Genomic DNA, 14198 nt, shown 5'->3' on the forward strand with positions numbered 1-14198 from the left:
TCAAGGGATCTGCAATGTTAGCCTCTGTAGGTACTCTGCAAATCTTCACATCTCCTCTATCGATAATCTCTCGAATGAGATGGAAACGTTGTAGAACTGCTGTGAACTCTGCCAGCTTATAGCACTACCATTCAAGTAAAACACGAACCTCGACTGCGATTTTTAATCATCCTGGTCGGTCTGGAAGCTAGCATCACTGTAACCCTTTACAGCTAGCTCATCATCGCCTCCATATATCAAGAAATATTCTTTAGTCTTTCTCAAGTACATAAGAATATTCTTGACCGCTATCCAGTGACTTTCACCTGGATCTGACTGGTATCTGCTCGTCATGCTCATAGCATACGAGACATCAGGTAGAGTACATAACATGGCATACATGATAGATCCTATGGCTGTGGAACTACAAAAACCCTCAGGTTGTGTCATGTACACATCCTCGAGTATGTTTCCATTCAGAAACGCGGTTTTTGATATCCATCCGCCATATCTCGGAATCTGGTCTCATCACAGCTTCCTGATAGGTGTTAGGCTCATCCTCTATGAGCACAACGTCATCATGGTCAGACACGAGAAATGAATATCTCTCAGGCTGAAGACGTACCCTATCAGACCTGCGAAGAGGTATGTCTACTTGAACTGGTTGTTGTTCCTCAACTCCTTGTGGAACAACATCATCCACAACACTTTGTGGTTCCAGTTCAACTTCCATCGAGGCTCCAGTGCTATCGTTCGCATCTTGAACTTCTTCAAGATCAAAGGTACTCCCACTAGTCTTTCTAGAAACAAAGTCCCTTTCTAGAAAGACCCCAGTCTTTGCCACAACTACCTTGTGCTGACTGGGAATATAGAAGTAATATCCCTTAGTTTCCTTGGGATATCCAATGAAATAGCACTTGTCGGATTTGGGTCCTAACTTGTCTGAGACTTGACGTCGTACGTAAGCCTCACAACCCCAAATTCTCATGAAAGACACCTGGGCATCTCTCCCAGTCCATATCCTATATGGTGTCTTTATCACGGCCTTGGATGGAACTCGGTTGAGAATGAAAGCTGCCATGTCTAGAGCATATCCCCATAGATATGTCGGAAGATCTGTGTGACTCATCATAGATCGTACCATATCTAATAGGGTACGATTCCTCCTTTCGGATACACCATTCCACTGTGGTGTTCTAGGAGGAGTGAGTTGGGATAGAATCCCACACTCAGCTAAATAGTCACAAAACTCATGGCTTAAGTATTCTCCACCTCGATCGGATCGAAGTATTTTAATACTCTTGCCAAGCTGGTTCTGTACTTCATTCTTGAATTCTTTGAACTTTTCAAAGGATTCAGATTTATGTGTCATCAGGTACACATAACCGTATCTACTGAAGTCATCAGTAAATGTGATGAAGTATCTATAACCGCCTCTAGTAGCGACATTGAAAGGGCCACATACATCACTATGTATGAGTCCTAACAAATCAGTCGCTCTCTCGCCGTGCCCACTAAAGGGAGTCTTGGTCATCTTGCCTCGTAGGCATGACTCGCATATCTCATATGATTCAAAATCAAATGAGTCCAGCAAACCATCCTTATGGAGCTGGGATAAGCGCTTGTCATTTATATGACCTAAGCGACAGTGCCAGAGGTAAGTTTGGTTCAAGTCATTCGACTTGATCCTCTTTGTATTTATGTTATAGACAGGGCTCTCTAGGTCTAGAATATAGAGTCCGTTTATTAGTGGTGCACTACAATAGAACATATCTTTCAAATAAACAAAACAACATTTGTCTTTTATTATAAAAGAGTATCCTTTCTTGTCTAAACAAGAAACTGAAACTATGTTCTTAGTAAGAGCAGACACATAACAACAATCGACTAACTCTAGTACAAGCCCAGAGGGCAGAGATAGAAAGTAAATCCCTACAGCAATAGCAGCAACCCATGCTCCATTGCCTTCTCGTAGGTCCACCTCGTCCTTTGTCAATGCCCTACTATTTCTCAGCGCCTGCACATCAATACAAATGTGAGAAGCACATCCAGTATCTAATACCCAAGATGTAGAAATAGATAGATTGACTTCTATAACATATATACCTGAAGTGGAAGTGTCACTTCGCTTCTTCTTAAGATCCTCCAAGTATACCTTGCAGTTCCTCTTCCAGTGCCCGGTTTGACCGCAGTGGAAGCAGGTAGCCCCTCCTTCCGGCTTCAATGCCTTGCCTTTGCCCTTGGTTTGGGACATTCCCTTACCTTTGGGCTTGCCCTTGCCCTTGTGCTTCGAACCATCCGAATGGGCTTAACCTTCTTAAGGTTAATCTCTGTTAGTAACATACTAAGTAGCTCGGGCATTGGCTTGTCAATCTCGTTCATGTTATAGTTCGAATTGACTATAGCTATCTGGCAAGGACTGCAAGATCAAGTCAGTGGTCAGCTCTTGGCCAAGTGGGAACCCCAGTCTTTGTAGGTTCTCTATGTACCCAATCATCTTGAGTACATAAGGACCTACAGGAGCCCCGTCTGACATCTTGCACTAAAACAGTGCCTTCGAGATCTCAAATCTCTCATGCCTCGCTTGTCCCTGATATAGTTGGCGAAGATGCTCAACCATATCGTAAGCGCCCATCAACTCATGTTGCTTCTGAAGCTCTGAGTTCATGGTCGCGAGCATTAGACAGGACACATCTAATGCGTCGTCTTGATGCTTCTTATAAGCATCTTTGTTGGCTCGCGGGGCATTGGCAGGAGGAGCCTCCGGAATGGGCTGCTCCAGAACGTACAGCTTACGCTCCTGGGTGAGAACTATTCTCAAGTTCCTGTACCAGTCCAGGAAATTTGCTCCGTTGAGCTTGTCCTTCTCAAGGTCAGATCGCAGGGAGAAAGTGTTCGTATTTGACGTCATGGTTATCTACAACAGAAAAATTTGCAGAAATAAATATCATATTCTTTTAAATCATCTAATTAGGCCTTTAATTAAATGATGCTCCCACTGAATTCTATAATTCTTGTGGGACAAGATCCACATCATACTAACCCTTGAGTTAGCTTTGGCTAATACGCCCAAGGCTTAGTATGATCGGTAGGTAACGATTACCAATTACATCTCTATGCAACTCTTGTTTATAGAATCAATATCTGCATTTATATTAATACTCGAGTTAGCTTTGGCTAATACGCCCGAGAGTTAATATAGATGTGATTTTGACCTATCTTTTCCAACCGTTGGAATAATGCCTATAGTTGACTCGATCCAACCGAGTAACTAGGAATACTCAATCTAATTGAGTTTGTATTCACCCATGCGTTGATAGGCGGGACCAAGATTGTCCCTCCATACCCTACCAAGATAATATGTATTGCTCTGCTTTGGCAGATTCAACAATACATGTGATCGAGGTAGTGATAGGTATCACGGCACAGTTAGGCATTTAGAGTTGGTTCGATCTAGATCTAATCTAATCGAGAAGGATGCATCTTGTGCACGAATTAGATCTAATCTAATCGCAAGGGTGCATCATGTGCACGACTTAGATCTAATCTAATCGTTAATGCACTAATTAATTAATTAACTATTAAACATGCATCAGATACATAATAATTAATTAATTAATCTATTTGTGATTTAGTCATGGCCCTACTACGATCTTCTCAAGCCAATGAGAAGATTGAATGGTCAACCTAGGGTCAACAGCTTCTCCAAGCTCCTCCCTTTGACCACCTTGTGTTGCTCGTGCCCGCCTCGGAACTCCGTCTCGTGTGGACCCTCCACCGCTCCAATTTGTACATTACAATTTGAAACTCGAGTTACATTCGAGTCTAAATCTAATTTACAACAAGAATAAAAGACGAGGCACGACGCGCAGGTCGTGAATAATAAAATAAATACAACACGCGAAAACACATCACGGCACGCAGGCCGTATTATGAATTACAACACAACCAATCATATTGGGTTTTGGGCCATGACTATCACAAAATTAATATATAATTCAAAATTATATATTTTCTTATTTTCTGTAATTTTAAAAATAATTTTTTACAATTTTACAAGTAAAATTTCCCGGCGGTCCCGGTTAGCGGTTTCGGGCACGGAACGGATCCCCTTGCGGGGCCAGGGGCAGCGCCCCTACCCGCGATCTAACCATCGCGAGGGTCCCATTGCGATCCAACAGCACCCAAACCCGCTGTCCCAAAATGATTTGGGCCGAGACATTACCGTTTCGGAAAAATCTTCCCGATGGGTTCGTTTTTAGCGATTTCGGGTGCGATCGCGGAGCAAATCCCCTTGCGGGGTTAGGGGCAGCGCCCCTACCCACGATCTAACCATCGTGAGTGGCTCCGTTGCGATCTAAAGGCACCCGAGTCCGCTGTCCCAAAAGATTTTGGGTCGAAACGAAGCCGTTTGGGAAAATTCTTCCCGATAGCCGAAGCCAACAAGTGCCGAGACACTTGTGCTTCGCCTATAAGGAAAAATTACCCATAAAAACATAAAAATTGAATTTTTACAGAAAATCACAGAAGTTTTTTGTTTTCCAAAAACCAAAAACTAACTCGTACAAGTCTTTGCACGTGGCTCTGATACCACTGTTGGGTTCTTCAAGCTTTTTCGCGTCGCGAAAACCCCGAAGGACCCAAAGCCGTAGATCCGTGCAAAGATTCGTATACAAAATTCGAAAAACTATTTCTTGTACGAGTTCACGAACTGATCTACTACTTAGATCTACGAGAAAAAATGTTTACCCTTGTAGCGCGCCTTTCGCAATCCCGCAAGGTCCAAAATCGTCGGAACTCAAGATTGTCAACGTAGACAATCCTCTCTCGGTATCCACACGAACAAGGAGGGTTCTCTAACTCTCAAGGATGGAAGAGAGAGCACCACAAGTGTGCTAGCACTCTCTAGATGCTCTCGGATGGGATTGGAAAGAAGAGAAAAGAAGAGAAAACAAGAAGAATCTCACCACTCCTCTAGTAGTCTTCTCCTTTGTGACCTTCACACTCTCTTATTGTCTTGGACTTAACTCACACCTCTCCTCCCAATGAAGTGCACGGCAACCATCAGCCATGGAGAGAGCCAAAGCAAAAAGGAAGATGATACCATAAAACCACATCAATGCACACAAATGATAAAACTCCACACCATTAAGTGTGGTCGGCCACATAACTCCTCTCATTAATATGGCCGGCCACATTAAAGAAAGGAGAGTGTAACCTCCAATGAGGTGGCACACCTCATGAGGTGGAGATGATGTGGCAACTATGTGTCATGCCATGTAGGATGAGTCAACCTACATGATGTGGCAATGCATCAAGTCAAACTTGATGTTTCAACTTCCAATTTGGTCAAGTCAAACTTGACCCAATCTCTTCCTTGTTGAGTTAAATCCAAGCTTTGATTCAAGTCAATTTTAATTTAATGAATCTCAATTCATTAATATAAATTGACTCAATGAATCAAATGTAAATTAGACTCATTCAACAATTGAATCTAATTGAGTCTAACTCAATAAGTCTAATTCGAATCCAATCTTTGGTTCATCATATGAACCTAATTCTATTGGTTCATCATATGAACCTAATCTCTATCCACATGTTCTTTGTGTGTGACCCAATAGGTTCTTGTAACGTTGGCAATGTTTCTAAACTCTTTTAGAAACATAAGCAATGAGCGGCATCTAGCAATACATCATTGCTACACAAGTTACAAGAAATGTTGAGATCCAACATCACCTTGTGACTACTAATTGTGACTCCTCACAATATGTGACATTGTCCTTCTATCCTAGACATCTAGATTGATCAATATGAGGCATAGACCGTGTCATCCTCTAATCAATCTAAATCTTGAACTCCAAGTAGACTCACTCGATCAAATGAGCTCAACATCTAATGTTGACTCATTTGGGCATGGCCATGCACTTCGTGGTCTAACTCTATCAAGAATATTGATGTCGCTCCCGTCATATGGGAGGGATAGATCCCATCTACATCACTCACATCCCTCTGCATAATTTGTTATATACCCAGTAATCGCCTTTATAGTCCACCCTGTTACGGGTGACGTTTGACGAAACCAAAGTACATAACTCCTTATGTAGGGATCCATGGTGACTTCAGGTCTCAGGACTAATAGTCATACTAATAGCCACATGAGAAAGTATATGATACTCATATAACGATCCATGATACTTTCTCATGGCGGGTCATTCAGTATACATTCTCCAATATATACCCATGTGTCAACTTGATATCTCCATATCCATGACTTGTGAGATCAAGTCTTCGAGTTGACCTACATGCTAGTCTTATTGCATTAACATCGTCCCTGAATGTTAATACTCGACTAGGAATGATTAAGAGTAGTGTTCCCTATATCATCTCACTATCGATTCAACCAATCGATTGATATAGGTAAGAACGCTCTACTCAAGGACGTTACTATACTTAGTTTATTTGGCACTAAAAAAAATAAGCATAATAACCAAACTATTGCCTTTATTAATATAAGAATATGATATACATGAGTCCATACAATCATCAAATGATTGGCTCTAGGGCTCTAACTAACACGGAGTACTACTGGATTACTAACTTTACTTAATTAGAGTTGTTCACATGTAAAGATCAATACATAAACTCTCTAAACATGCAACTGATAGCAGTGGAAAACATAAACAACCTATCTCTACATTCTACTCCAACATATGAATACAACTAAAACTATACATCAATCTAATCATGCTGAAATATATGTATTAATCTAAACATGCTTGCAACCATTATACGACTCAGATGATAGGTCTAATGTGCATAACAATTTAAATAAAGAATTCTAAATACATGGCAATCTTAATAAATTATTATACTAAATCCCAAGGCTTCTATAGTCCAGGCATCACATATCCATCAGCACCTCCTTGTCGTCTTCCTTTACTATAACTTTTCCTTTCGTTTATCTGCAGTAAGAGGAAATGCAACTATAAGCAAAATTGCTTAGTAAGCGCTATCTAACTCACAAAACTCGAATATGCATGTGAGTAAAATAAATCTAAAACTAAATGCTTTAAAGGAAATCCTACACGTGCTCATCTAATAGCAAAAGAAACAAGACATGCTGAAATGCTAAACATGTAAAGTTTATTTCACTTGTTCAAAACTTATACTTTTATACTTCAGAATAATAAGTTTAATTGAACTGATACATAAGCTGAGCTAAACTGATGCTAGGCTAAGCTGAATCTGAACTGTATTCACGTAACTGATTTGTGAAGTTTTGAAAACTATTTTCATAATAGATAAAAATAATAATAATGCTGCTGATGGGCCCGACAACTGTACTTGCTATGCGCGCATCCCTAACCAGACCCGAGGTAGCTAGTCCCGAATATAGTAGGGTTTACTAGGTTATCTAAACCTAGGGACGACTATGAGAGCCCAACCCAAGGACAACTAAGAATCCAGCACAGTGTCACTGATAAAAGTAAAATACTGATTCATAAGCTAATTTATCTTAATTACTTCTTCTTTAAATGCCTTGGCATTTTAACGAGCACCTTGTGTGCCAAAATCCCTAAAGTTTTGACTTTGGGATCTACTTAAGGCCTTGACCTTTTTCTTTCTTTTCTTTATCTTTCTTATACTTGTTAATACCTCTAATAAAAGAATGCTTCTTTAAAAAACTGAAATGTTTAAACAAATTCTAACTTTGAAATGCATAAACAAAAATCTGCATTCTATGCTAATCAAAATTCTGCATACTATACTAATCAAGATTCTGCATTCTATGCTACACTATTTCTGCATACTATGCAAACATAAGTTCTGCAATATAAAATTTAACCAAACTGCACTATAATCTTTTTTTTAAAAAAATTGCACTATAAGTTCCACCAAAAATCTGCACTACAAGTTCCACCAAAAATCTGCACTATAAATTCCACCAAAAATCTGCACTATAAGTTCCACAAAAAATCTGCACTATAAACTTAATTAAAATCTGCACTATGAGCTTAATTAAAATCTGCACTATAAGCTTACATAAAAATCTGCACTATAAGCTTAATTAAAATCTGCACTATAGACTTAATTAAAATCTACACTATAAATTCCACCAAAAATCTGTATTATAAACTTAATTAAAATCTGTACTATAAGCTCAATTAAAATCTGCACTATAAGCTTACATAAAAAATTTGCACTATAAGCTTAATTAAAATCTGCACTATAGGCTTAATTAAAATCTGCACTATAAATTCCACCAAAAATCTGCACTACAAGTTCCACCAAAAATCTGCACTATAAACTTAATTAAAATCTGCACTATAAGCTTAATTAAAATCTGCACTATAAGCTTACATAAAAATCTGCACTCTAAGCTTAATTAAAATCTGCACTACAAGCTTAATTAAAATCTACACTATAAGCTTACATAAAAATCTACACTATAAGCTTACATAAAAATCTGCATTATAAGCTTAATTAAAATATGCATTATAAGCTTAATTAAAATCTGCACTATAAGCTTAATTAAAATCTGCACTATAAGTCTACATAAAAATCTGCACTATGAGCTTAATTAAAATCTGCACTATAGGTTTAATTAAAAATCTGCACTATAAGCTCACATAAAAATCCGAATTTCTAATTACAAGGGAAAAACAAATCTTGGATCTACTCTAAATTCCCAAGCAACCATAATCCTTTACAGCATATTCTGAAAACTAAAAGAAACACTAAATCAAAGCTCGAAACTACCCTTACCGTAGGTGAGTAGCACTTACCTTGCTTCTTGGACTCACAACCGAACAAGAAGGGCTTCTAGGACCTTGGCCGGCCGCCGGAGATGATGCCCTAACTCCCTTTTGTTTTCTGCCTGAGCTCCGCCGTCGCACGCAGAAGAGAAGGAGAGAATGGTTTAGGTCACGGGAAAATAGAACATCAACTTATCCCTTTTTATAACTCAATATTTCTGTTAACTCCTTAAATAAATTTTTCTATCTTTTCTAAACAGAACCACCCGCTTGGGCACTTGGTCAGCCGGATTTGCTTAAGGTTCGGGTCGGGTTGGAGGTTGTGGGTTCGAATCTCGGCTGCATCCCTTTTATTCCTATTTATTTTCTGTTTTCCTATTAACTATTACTTAAATAAATTTAATTCCCCTTTTTAATCGGCAATGCTCGCTGGGACACTTAGTCAACCACGCTTTGCTAAATCTTGACCGGGTCAGAGGTCGCGGGTTTGATTCCTCAGCCACCCCTTTTTATTTCAATTTATTTCCTATTCCTCAACTACTGCTTAAACAGATTTTGCTCCTTCTTTAATCAGCAATGCCCTCTTGGGCACTTGGCTAGCTGGATTCACTTAAGAGTTGGCTCGGCCGGAGGTCTCCGGTTCGAATCTCGGCTTGGGCATTATTTTTGTCGAAACTTCTTTCATTTAGTAAAAATACCAAACGAACTCCAAAAATTGCATAAAAATACTCTAAAAATTTCTAAAAATCTCTAGAATATTTTTAAAGCATTTCTAAATGCTATTAGGACTTGGAATGAGAAAATTTGGGTCATTACAATCCCCCATACCTTATAAAAAGTTCATTCTTGAACTTAGAATAATTCTGGATATTTCTGCCTCATGCTGTCCTCACACTCCCAAGTAATTTCCTCGTGCTTCTGGTTCTGCCAGATGACCTTTACTAGTGATACTTCTTTGTCCCTTAGTCTTCTTAACTTATCGGTCCACTATCACTCATATTGCATCGTACCCATTAGTGGTCCTTGGAAGACCTGCTATAAAGTCCCTGGTGGCCGTAGGTGTATTAGTCACCCCAAATGGCATGACTACGAATTCGTAGTGTCCATATATGGTTCTAGAAGCTGTTCTGGGTGTATCACTTTCTTTCACTTTCAACTGATGGTACCCAAAGCGCAGGTCTATTTTAGAGAATACTATTGCCCCCTTTAACTGATACACTATTGCCCCTTTAACTGATCAAATAGATCATCTATTCTGGGAAGAGGGTACTTGTCCTTAACTGTTACTTTTCTCAGCACTCAAAAACTTTTATCTCACTTTAGCACTTATAAACAAATATTTCTAAGGGTTTTTCTATGCTACAATTAATAAGGAAAAGCATACTAATAAAAGAATTTTAAATACTTTCTTACTTGAACGACAAGGTTGGTGCTGATATGTGATGCTGGAGAATAGGAACTGCTCTGATACCAATTTGTAACACCCCACCCTCCTCACTACTAGTCTGTGAGGGCGGAGCGCTACTGGACTACTACCTTTAATTAATTAGAGTTGTTCACATGTAAAGATCAATACATAAACTCTCTAAACATGCAACTGATAGCAGCGGAAAACATAAACAACCTATCTCAACATTCTACTCCAACATATGAACACAACTAAAACTATACATCAATCTAATCATGCTGAAATATATGTATTAATCTAAACATGCATGCAACCATTGTACGACTCAGATGATAGGTCTAATGTGCATAACAATTTAAATGAAAGAATTCTAAATACATGGCAATCTTAATAAATTCTTATGCTAAATTCCAAGGCTTCTATAGTCCAGGCATCACACATCCATCCGCACCTCCTTGTTGCTTTCCTTTACTATAACTTTTCCTTTCCTTTATTTACAGTAAGAGGAAATGCAACTATAAGCAAAATTGCTTAGTAAGCGCTATCTAACTCACAAAACTCGAATATGCATGTGAGTAAAATAAATCTAAAACTGAATGCTTTAAAGGAAATCCTACACATGCTCATCTAATAGCAAAAGAAACAAGACATGCTGAAATGCTAAACATGTAAAGTTTATTTCACTTGTTCAAAACTTATACTTTTATACTTCAGAATAATAATTTTAATTGAACTGATACATAAGATGAGCTAAACTGATGCTAGGCTAATGCTGAATCTGAATTGTATTCACGTAACTGATTTGTGAAGTTTTGAAAACTATTTTCATAATAGATAAAAATAATAATCATCTTGCTGATGGGCCCGGCAACTGTACTTGCTATGCGCACATCCCTAACTAGACCCGAGGTAGCTAGTCCCGAATCTAGTAGGGTTTACTAGGTCATCTAAACCTAGGGACGACTATGGGAGCCCAACCCAAGGACAACTAAGAGTCCAACACAGTGCCACTGATAAAAGTAAAATACTGATTCATAAGCTGATTTATCATAATTACTTCTTCTTTAAATGCCTTGGCATTTTAACAAGCACCTTGTGTGCCAAAATCCCTAAAGTCTTGACTTTGAGATCTACTTAAGGTCTTGGCCTTTTCTTTCTTTTCTTTAAATTTCTAATACTTGCTAATACCTTTAATAAAAGAATGCTTCTTTAAAAAACTGAAATGTTTAAACAAATTCTAATTTTGAAATGCATAAACAAAAATCTGCATACTATGCTAATCAAAATTTTGCATACTATACTAATCAAGATTCTGCATTCTATGCTACACTATTTCTGCATACTATGCAAACATAAATTCTGCACTATAATATTTAAACAAACTGCACTATAATCTTTTTTTTAAAAAAAAAACTGCACTATAAGTTCCACCAAAAATCTGCACTACAAGTTCCACCAAAAATCTGCACTATAAATTTCACCAAAAATCATCATTACAAGTTCCACCAAAAATCTGCACTATAAACTTAATTAAAATATGCACTATAAGCTTAATTAAAATCTGTACTATAAGCTTACATAAAAATCTGCACTATAAGCTTAATTAAAATCTACACTATAAATTCCACCAAAAATCTGCACTATAAACTTAATTAAAATCTGTACTATAAGCTCAATTAAAATCTGCACTATAAGCTTACATAAAAATCTGCACTATAAGCTTAATTAAAATCTGTACTATAGGCTTAATTAAAATCTGCACTATAAATTCCACCAAGAATCTGCACTACAAGTTCCACAAAAAATCTACAATATAAACTTAATTAAAATCTGCACTATAAGGTTAATTAAAATCTGCACTATAAGCTTACATAAAAATCTGCACTATAAGCTTAATTAAAATCTGCACTACAAGCTTAATTAAATCTGCACTATAAGCTTACATAAAAATCTGCATTATAAGCTTAATTAAAATCTGCATTATAAGCTTAATTAAAATCTGCACTATAAGCTTAATTAAAATCTGCACTATAAGTTTAATTAAAATATGCACTATAAGCCTACATAAAAATCTGCACTATGAGCTTAATTAAAATCTGCACTATAGGTTTAATTAAAAATCTGCACTATAAGCTCACATAAAAATCCGAATTTCTAATTACAAGGGAAAAACAAATCTTGGATCTATTCTAAATTCCCAAGCAACCACAATCCTTTACAGCATATTCCGAAAACTAAAAGAAACACTAAATCAAAGCTCGAAACTACCCTTACCGTAGGTGAGTAGCACTTACCTTGCTTCTTGGACTCACAACCGAACAAGAAGGGCTTCTAGGACCTTGGCCGGCTGTAACGCCCGAAAATTCTCAAAACTATTTTAGAAATATTCTATAATTTTTCTGGAATTTTAGGATATTTTTACAGAATTTTTAGAGTAACGGAAGTAGCAAAAACAAATAGAAAACGAAAACGACCTAAGCGGGAATTGAACCCGAGACCTACGGTTTACGGATAATGTTAGTAACCAGTTGAACCCAGCAAGGCCGTGCTGAAAGAAAGGGGAATCAATTATATTTATATGTAAGTTGGGCCGAGTTACCCACTTAATATAAATAGAAAATTTAAGTGAGGTTTGGTTCGGCAACTTTCTTCTCCTCACCCTAACTCACGCCGACTCCCCTTCCCTCTCCTTCTCTCGGCGCCAACCACAAGAAGAAACCTAGGGTTCCCTTCCTAGGGCTTCAAGGACACCTTCCGGCGACATCTCCGACACAAGGACGTTCCCCTTCGCGAGAGGAACGCTTAGACGCGAGAAGATCGTCGAAAGGATCGTCTCCTCCGGAAACCTAGCGATTAGAATCGTAAGAAATTACGAATAGGAGGTAAGAAACCCCTCACCTGCAGTATAAGTAGCTTTCGTTTGATTGCATGCCTTTAGTTTAGCTATATGCAGATTTTTCGGCACCCAGGGTGTGTTTAAACCCTCCTCGCAGACTAGGGATCTAGTTGAGCACCTCTAGATGGGCCAGACACGCTATTCTCCTTCAGTTGGAGGCTCTAGACGTTGTCGAGTGCCTAGAGGTGGTCTCCCTATTAGAGGAGAGAGTTGGAGCACACCAAGTGTTCGACAAAATGATTAGTGTAGCTAAATACCACCTCAGATATTTTTAACAGCTCAGTTAAATGCATTAGTAGCATTTAAATCAGTATATCAGTCTAGTTTCAGCTTACATGGGACTACGGTCCAATGGGTGGGTTCCCACAGTCGCCTCTAGGTTTAGATAACCTAGCTCTAGGTTCAGATAACCTAGAAACAACAAAATAAGCAATTAGTAGCTATATTCAGTATTTTATTTTCAGTGGCACTGTACTGGATTAGATATCCATTGGGTTGGGCTCCCACAGTCGTCCCTAGGTTCAGACAACCTAGTAACCCTACTAAATTCGGGACTTACAAACCCGGGTCTAGTTAGGGATGCGCGCACAGCAAAGTACAGTTGCCGGGCCCACTAGCAACATGATTATGTATTTTCACTTATTACGATAATAGCTTTCAAATTCATAACCTAGTCATGTGATTATAGTTCAGCTCAGCACTAGCTCAGCTTTAGCCCAGTTTCAGTTACAGTTTCAGCTTATTTTCTCCTAGTTGATATCATGAGATAGCTCCATGCTTAGATTTTATTATGCATGCCATGTTTCAGTGTTTATGCCATGTAACTCCAGTATGCCATGCTTTAACAAATTCAGTGCATGTTTTCAAATAGCATTCTTTAAAAACATGTTTGCATCGTTGCATGTTTTAGTGAGGTAGATGATTTCTTACTAAGCTTAAAGCTTACAGATACTATTTTTCCTTATACTGCAGATAAGGGTAAAGGAAAGATGGACTAGCAGAGGAAGCTGGAGGTCAATGCAATTGTAACGACCACCCTTCTTACTACTACTACTACTCTCTAAAGATGACCGTTACTTGACTACTAACTCTACTTAACCAGTATGATAAAAAAATCTCTAGGAAAACCCTACCGAAAAATTTCGACAGAATCTCCCCT

This window comes from Zingiber officinale, chromosome 7A (genome assembly GCF_018446385.1).
Source record: "Zingiber officinale cultivar Zhangliang chromosome 7A, Zo_v1.1, whole genome shotgun sequence".
Lineage (NCBI taxonomy): Eukaryota > Viridiplantae > Streptophyta > Magnoliopsida > Zingiberales > Zingiberaceae > Zingiber > Zingiber officinale.